Here is a 9,441-nt window from a genome sequence, read left to right on the forward strand (position 1 = left end):
TGTGGTGGCTCTTGATGCCTTGACCCCAGCCTCAGTCCATTCCTTGTGAATTCACCCAAATTCTTGAATCGATTTTGCTTGACAATCCTCATAAGGCTGCGGTTCTCTCGGTTGGTTGTGCATCTTTTTCTTCCACACTTTTTCCTTCCACTCAACTTTCTGTTAACATGCTTGGATACAGCACTCTGTGAACAGCCAGCTTCTTTGGCAATGAATGTTTGTGGCTTACCCTCCTTGTGAAGGGTGTCAATGATTGTCTTCTGGACAACTGTCAGATCAGCAGTCTTCCCCATGAAGACTGTAGCCTAGTGAACCAAACTGAGAGACCATTTTGAAGGCTCAGGAAATCTTTGCAGGTGTTTTGAGTTGATTAGCTGATTGGCATGTCACCATATTCTAATTTTTTGAGATAGTGAATTGGTGGGTTTTTGTTAAATGTGAGCCAAAATCATCACAATTAAAAGAACCAAAGACTTAAACTACTTCAGTCTGTGTGCATTGTATTTATTTAATACATGAGTTTCACAATTTGAGTTGAATTACTGAAATAAATGAACTTTTCCACGACATTCTAATTTATTGAGATGCACCTGTATATGTCCACCACCACAGCTTTGTCGTAGGGGCGAGCGTAACGGTCAACCTGGATCACTTGAGTCTTCTAAGCCAATCATATCCACCTTATTTTGCAACGCGGAAGTAATGTGTAAAAGTTCCGCTGTTTTTGACCGCAATGTAAATAAATAGAAGGCTAATAATACCAGAATTTAGTGATATAAGTTTATAAACTATCACACAACCACAGGATTTACAGCAGAATGATGGCTTATGTCGGACAATTTTCTAATGTAAGCATTTATAGTAAAAGAGTAAGTAGATCATTCACTTGTTGCTGTGTGTTGTTGTATTGAAGAGACGGTAATAAAATCTACTTCTTTCTTTACTCCTTGTCTCCATGTTCATATGTACCTGCATAACCTCAGATGATGCCTTTATTTATTTCCAAAGGCGATGTTTCATAAGCCATGCTGAATGCGAGATCTGCGTGTCTGTTTACTATACACCGCTAAGAAAGAGAGAATGCTCTCTGACAAGAACGGAGAGTAAAACACGCTTATTTTGCCAAGATGAAACAAGATGCTGTTTTGGTGCAAAGAAAGTTGAAGCAGCATTTTTCCAGCATCTTTCTTCTCTCTGCTGGTTGTGTAAAGTTTGTGGAGGCGTGTCAGATGGTGCGGATGACTGTCCGTGTCAGCACCTGATTTCATTCATTCTGCCTGTGCAACAGTGTGTGATTAAATGATTGCAAAATGCGATAAACAGTAAAACTATATGCTCTCAAAACCAATGATAATTAATGATATTAATATGACGACATGCAATTGCCAGCATGTAATATAAAGCAGCATAATGTAGTATTTTTGTATCGCTAAAACAGCTGGAAATGGCTGATACCAGAAGTGGTCCACATTCAAGGTTGATAATGGCGGCGCCCTAGTTTCGCTGAAAAATAAGGTGGATAAAGGCTCTCACGGACCATCCGAAATGTGTTCGGAGTGTTACAACAGTAAAACCCTCTTTGCGACACCATACAGCAGTGTTTCCCAACCACTGTGCCGTGAAAGATTGTCAGGTGTGCGGTGGAAAATTATCAAATTCCACAAAATAAATAAATGCATAAAAAAATAATAATAATTGGGGGTTGGACTCCCGCTTGATGTAGTCAATCGCGTGCTTGGCTACCAAGGCAGATCGCTCGACTGGCTACAGCAGTGCGTGCACAGTGAATCTGTGTCTGACAGGAATGGAGCTTGAACTCTCATTTGTAAACAAGCTGAATGACCTGGTACATGCACCGACCGTCTGAATGAGAGGGGCATGTTCTTTGTTCACTTCGGCATCTTTTGTCTTAGCTACGATAAATGTGTTAAAGTGAGTGACGTTTTTACACATTAAGGGGCTTTCACATGACTCGAGTTAGCGCTGCAGAATACATTGAAGTCTATGAAGTGACGCCACTTTACACCAAAGTTTTTTCCACACATGTTTTTGCTTCACAAATAATGTCTTTGAGAACACAAAGCAACAAGAAATATTTAAAAAGAGATATTGACTCTCATAATTTCTTAGAATTAAATATTACCTTATCACAGTGAAGAGCTACAAATAGCGAAGCTATTAGCTTAACTACATTTTTGTGTAGTGAGAAGGTAGCATTGCTAGTTTTTAAATCAAGTAGCTATTCAGTAGCGAAGCTATATTTTTGACAAGGTAGTGGCAAAGCTATATTTTTGACAAGGTAGTGGCGTAGCGCTGACCAAAGTTACACCGCTACATCATGCCTTGTACCTGGTGTTTACTATCGGCAGTTTTGAATCAGAACTAAATATGTCCAATCACAAATGAATCTCTCATCTGAGTCGGTTCTTTAAAATGATTTGGTCACATGTGATAGGAAAGCGGTCTGAATCGGTTCGTGATTCAATCTGAATGACTCAGAAAGCTTGCGCTCGCGCTTCTGAATCATTTGTGCGCACTCTCACTTGCCAATACGCTCACAGAGTATTTTATAACACGGAAAATAAAGATAACGCTGGTTGCTGGTTGATGAAGAAGATCTTTATAAAGTTCAATATTTGTGCAGCTTGTGAACGACTCCTGCAGGTCAAGAAATTTTTCAACCAAAAGAGTATCAAAATTATTAGCCTACATGAAAACACTTAAAAATGTACCATGGCATTACCATGTTTTTGGACATGTACCATTACCTTGAAGCACCATGTAAATACAATAGTATATGAATATGGTAATCACATATCAAATTAACATGGTAGTTACATGGTATACTTTTAAGTACTTTGAAGCACCATGCAAATACAGAGTGGTGCATAAATAGTTGTATATCAAATTACCATGGTATTACCATCTGATACCATCAGAAATTCAGAAATACCATCGTTATTGCCCAGATGTGCTCACACACACAACAAATTTGGCCTCTTATCAAAAGCTTCCAGTACATACAGAAATACAACAGCTAGACACAGAATTACAGGATGAATGAATGAATGAATGAATGAATGAAGGTTACATTTACATAATGCCTGACACTACAGTCAAAGCGCTTTACATAGGAAAGAGGGGACTCTCCTCAACCACCACCAGTGTGCAGCATCCACCTGGATGATGTGATGGCAGCCATAGTGTGCCAGAATGCTCACCACACACACCAGCTGTTGGTGGTGAGGAGAGAGTAGAGTTTTAGAGCCAATTTATGGATGGGGATTATTAGGAGGCCATGATTGAGAAGGGCCAACAGGGGGAATTTGGCCAGGACACCGGGGTTACACCCTACTCTTTTCAAGAAGTGCCATGGATTTTTAATGACCACAGAGAGTCAGGACCTCGGTTTAACGTCTCATCTGAAGGACGGTGCCTTTTTACAGTATAGTGTCCCCGTCACTATACTGGAGCATTAAGACCCACACAGACCTGGCCTCCTTAACACCTCTTCCAGCAGCAGTCTTAGTTTTCCCCAAAAGGTCTCCCATCCCGGTACTGACCAGGCTCAACCCTGTTTAGCTTCAGTGGGCAGCTGGTCAGGATAAGATGAATAGTATACTGTATATATGCAGAGTTTTTTATACAAAAATGTGCAAATGAAATTATGTTTAAATGGGTAAGGGTTTGTAGAGGTAGTAGTATAAATATGAAAACTAAAATGTAAAAATAGTGATTTTACATGTTGAACACATGGGTTTGTATAGGTAGCATGTCTAAATATGAATTTACATGTTTGTTTTACATGCACATACCCTACCGTTCAAAAGTTTGGGGTCACTTGCCTGAAATGTTTCTCATGATCTTAAAAAATTTTTGATCTGAAGGCGTATGCTTAAATGTTTGAAATTAGTTTTGTAGACAAAAATATAATTGTGCCAACATATTAATTTATTTCATTATAAAACTAACATTTTATTTAAAAAAAAAAAAAAAAAGTTTTTGAAATGGATGACTTGGACTGAATAATAAAGCAGCCAATAAGTGCCCAACTTAGATGGGAACTCCTTCAATACTGTTTAAAAAGCATCCCAGGGTGATACCTCAAGAAACTGGTTAAGAAAATATAAAGAGTACATTTCTGCAAAATGTGACTACTTTGAAGATGCTAAAATATAACACAGTTTTGATTTATTTTTTATTTTTTTTAGTCACAACATAATTCCCATAGTTCCATTTCTATTATTCCATAGTTGTGATGACTTAACTACGGAAGCTCTGAACCGCAAGGTGAAAAAAAAAATTAAAAAAATTGTGTCTCAGTTCCTTCCTGAGCCTAAGTCTTAAAATTTTTTCTCTCTTCCAAAAAATGTTTTTTTCTCTCTTCAAAATGTTTTTTTTCTCTCTTCAAAAAATATTTTTTTTCTCTCTTCAAAATTTGTTTTTCTCTCTTCAAAATTTTTTTTTTCTCTCTTCAAATTATTATTTTTTTCTCTGTTCAGAACCAGGTGCCACTATCAGTAAACATGTAATCTTATGCTTTTAATGCTTTCTCTGTTGCTATATAGCTGAATAATACATTTATTATTTATTTAAGGGTTTGCAAACCTTAATCAAGACAAAATTACATATGTTTGATATGGCATTCGTTGTCGTGTAACAACTGGAGTTATTTTTTTGTTTGAAATTGTTGGTCTTTCTAAACCATCTATGCTGTTTGGTCACATGGTGGAAGCAAAGGAAAGTATTGAGGAAAACGGGAAACATGGGGAAATTATTATTATGTCTGTCCTTTTGAAGTGTTAGGGGTACATCTGGTAATGTTAATATTGTTGTAAGTAATCTAATTTCTAAACGAAAAGATCATTTATAAATTAAATCCTCGTGACTGAAAATACTTTTTATTTTTATTTCTGTACTGCACTTTGGTTAGCCCGCTTTTTTTCGAGAAAAAAAAATTTTTTCAAGAGAGAAAAAAAACTTTTTTGGAAGAGAGAAAAAAATTTTTTGGAAGAGAGAGAAACACATTTTAGGAAGAGAGAAAAAAAATGTAAGACTTAGGCTCAGGAAGGAACTGAGACAGTTATTTTTTCTTTCCACCTTGCAGTTCAGAGCTTCCATACTTTACTATTATTCTAAAATGTGAAAAAAAAAAAATAAAGAATAAGTAAGTGACCCTAAACTTTTGAACGGTAGTGTACGTATTGCACCTATTGTATACTTGTATACTGTATTGCACTAAACTGTAATACACTGCTCCATGGCTTTGATAAACATCATGTGAATAAGTATTTTAGATGCTTTGACTATGACGGTATGTTCTGTGCATCTGCAGTTGAAAAAAAATGAAGTAGCTTAAATGTTGCAAGCTACTTTTGCCGTGTAGATTGTAGTGTAACTTGCTACTTTTCTGAAGTGTAGCTTTTAGTTTAGCTTAACTAATTTTTCTGTTGAGTAGTTGGTAGCTTAGCTTGCTAAATTTTTTGAGTAGCTTGCCCAACACTGCCTTATTGTTTACGAATATCAGAGACCCCAGTTATTGAACTAATTTAAATTCACCAAGAAAACTCTAAGACCTAAACATAAACGAGTCCTTTTATTACTTTCTGCTATCAAAGCAACTGACAGTTTTTTTTCTCTCTCTCTTCCAAATACATGTTTTCAATGTTTATTGTGCACATCTCCCGCTTTCTTGTGTAGCAAACTCGTGAAATCCACTGATATATAAATAGAACTGGATCGCTGACACAACAGTAAACTGCCAGGAGGAGGTGAAGCCACTGGAAGTGTTCGAGCGGCCATTTTAGAATGACTAACCTCTCATAGAGTGTCAATGACTGACAGAAGAAAACAACCCAGTTTAAAGCCGCCTTTTCACTGCATCGACAGACGATAGACCGGAAGTCATTCACTTCCAATGGAGAGTCACACAGGGGCAGTGTGAGTTTCTGACCATCTCTGGGTGTGACATTTTCGGATCTGATTTGAGCCTCGGCTGCTTTAAAATATTTCAACTCCTGCGACTAGACCGTATGCGACCACCCGACCGGAAGTGATGTATTCATGCAAAACTATCAGCACGAAGTGAGAAATATCAATAGATTTTGTCCTAAACTTTTTTCTAAATGCCTGCTACTTCTGTATTTTGGCTAATTAATAATGTAGAAGTCAGAAATTATTTTGGAATTACAGTAAACCTGCGATTAAATGTGTACAGGTGTCATTTATTTCTGCACATGCAAAACCTACATATGTAAAAATCACATCTATGAATTTCTGATTCATATTTGCTGAATTAGGGTTGTTGTTGCTGTTAATTATCATAATATTAATTATAAAAACAGTAATAATGATAAATAATAATATTAATAATAAATACTGAGTGAATATTAATCCTGAATTTTATTGAATTCATCCACCTGCTCAATAAAATCACACACAGTAATGTCATTCTGAGGTAAACTGTTGGTAGTTTCTTCAGTGAACAAAATACATTGCAAGCAAAATGCACTCTTATTCAAGTGACCGTGAGAAAAAGGTACTTTTTGATGAAAACATAAAACAAGTATCTCTGAACAAACACTTTGCTCACAATAAATAAGTCTGAAAATGTCTGGTTGTATCGTTCCTCAGTTTCAGTGAACTTTCAGCTGATCTGTACGCTGATGAAGTTTGTTAGAGGTGGATACTGTTTGATATAGATATACATAACTCATTCGGGCTTTCAAGAAACAGGAAAAATCCCCGACTTTAAATAAATAAATAATTACATGTTTAGGATGTTTATGTTGTAGGGATGCACATGCAGATTTCAGATATAAAATCGGTGATTGAATGACTAATGTTTATTCGCTGAAATGAGATGATTTCCTATTAAGTCAATACAGACATTGGAATGTTAGGGCATTGCAATATGGCGGTGCAGTGGCTTCACTGATATGACGTCATGAGCAACCCAGTTCTATATATATATATATATATATATATATATATAAATATATATCAGTGGTAAAATCGCCCCTCCGTGATGCTTTCTGCAACTCTTGTCATGTGGAGGGCAATGTGGCGCTTGACCCTGGCACTGAACGGAGCGTTGACGCCTCGACTCAACTCATGTAAAATGCGCTTTACAATGACGAAAAAACATTATTGAAACTCAAAATTATTATTATTTGGCTATTATTGTCCTATTTTCTGATAAAAGTCATGCTTAGCAGTTTAAATCTGTAGGAAAATTACTGTAGATCTGCTTTGTATTGATAATTCTTAAAACATTCTACTGAAGTCAGTAGATTTGTAATCATGCAAGTTTTAATGAAGGAGAAGAACGTTATTGAAACTCACTATTATTAGACTATTACTGTTGTCTTTTTGAATAAAAAATAATGCTCTAACTGAAGGAAAACTATAGATTTGCTTTGTTCTTTTAATGCTTAAACACTAAAGCCTCTTAGCAGGTTTCGGTCGTGAACGACTCAAAATGATTCAATGACTCGCTCATACCACATAGGACTCTCTTTTGTCACCACCTAGTAATCTCCAGAAGTGGTCACTGAACTAATAAATTAAATAAATTGAACAAATTTGTGACACAGAAGCAAGCCACACCAAAATACCTAAGCTAAATTTGCACAGTTGTGCAGTTAACTTGCTTTACTTGAATTATTAAAATTGCTGGAATTAGTGCTTTTAGCTAATTCTTAAAAAACAAAAACAAACAAACAAAAAAAATTATATATATATATATATATATATATATATATATATATATATATATATATATACACACACAGTTGCAATCGAAATCATTCAACCCCCCAAGACAGTAAGGATTTACAAAGGTAAGCTTTTCTGATGACCCAGAATTTTTTTATTTTACATCTATATCAGTTGAGTGACACATTCAAAGTCATAGTGTGAATATATAACCTAATGTTTGTAAATAGCAGGATTATTTTTTTTTCAAATACAGCCATGTCATCATTATTAAACCCCTATTGCATGTAGCTGTTTCTTAAATATGTAAGGCTACACAAGTAATTGTTTTAAAACAAAATCAAGTCATCAGTCTGCAATGGCACTTATTTAAGTTTTAAAATTTAAGTTTAGCGTTGTAAGCAAAAATGTATTTCTATGCAAAAAAATGCAATTAAAAATAAGCTGTCTCAAAAGCTAATAGAGGAGATTATTTCATTACACAAGAAAGGTCATGGCTAAAAGTACATTTCCAAGGCACTTCAATTTCCAATAGACAAAGTTGGCAGCACCATTCATACATTTTTTTAAATATGGTACAACAGCAACCTTCTTGGGGTGTGAAAGAAAGCAAAACTTCACCAAGGGAAATGTTGACTCCAGTTCACTGAATATTCAAGAAGTAATTAGGAAAAACCTGTGGAGTCCTGGAAGAAGGTTTTATAGAAGTATGGCATTAAACTGAAAATGAGTTTTAGACCCATGGGTCAGCAGTACGTCTGGAGTAAGATGACAAGGTGATGACAAGAATGACACCATCCCCACAGTCAAGCATGGAGGTGGGTCAGTCCTGTTATGGGGGTGTTTTGCGGCTGCAGGAAACGGCTATCCTGACTATGTGACTGACAATATGGGTTCTTTCAGGTATCAGGTCATTTTGGCATAAAAAATGTGATGCCTTCAGTGTGTAAATTGAAGCACGGTGATCACTGGACTTTCCAGCAAGACAATAAAACCAAGCACACATCCAAGTTGTCCAAAATCTGGTTCAGGGATAGGTCTTGAAATGTCCTTAAATGGTCCTTTCAGTCCATCATTAAAATCCCATTGCAAACCTTTGTTGGGATTTCAAGGAAGCAGTGGCAGCACAGAAACCAAAGAATGTCAATGAACTGGAAGCTTTTGCTCATGAGAAATGTGTAAAAATTCTAATAGAGAGGTGTCTGAAGCCTGAGAACACTTACCTGAAACATTTATTTGCTGTTATTAAGGATAAAGGATGCTCCACAAATGATTGACTTTGGGGGTTGAATATGTTTGACATGACATTTGTGGAGAGAATTAGTTATTTTTTATTTAAAAATTTGGGTAAACTGAACTCCTTGTTCTCAAAATCACTCAAATGTGTATTAAAAATGTACTTTGACTGTTTACTGAGGTTTTAGTTGATGTGTTTTAATTCACATCACCAGAATGTATTGCTGGTCAGGGGGGTTGAGTAATTTTGATTGCAACTGTATATATATATATATATATATATATATATATATATATATATATATATATATATATGTGTGACCTCATTACACAGCATACCTGCGTGACTTGATAGTGGTGTGCCGTGGTATTTTTTATTTGTAAAAAGTGTGCCGTGGCAGAAAAAGGTTGGGAAACACTGCCATACAGTACTAATGAATGGAGAGAGCCGGAAAACGACAACTACCTGTCGCAAAATTGTATTTGACC

The sequence above is a fragment of the Myxocyprinus asiaticus genome, chromosome 27 (assembly GCF_019703515.2).
Source record: "Myxocyprinus asiaticus isolate MX2 ecotype Aquarium Trade chromosome 27, UBuf_Myxa_2, whole genome shotgun sequence".
NCBI classification, from domain to species: Eukaryota; Metazoa; Chordata; class Actinopteri; order Cypriniformes; family Catostomidae; genus Myxocyprinus; species Myxocyprinus asiaticus.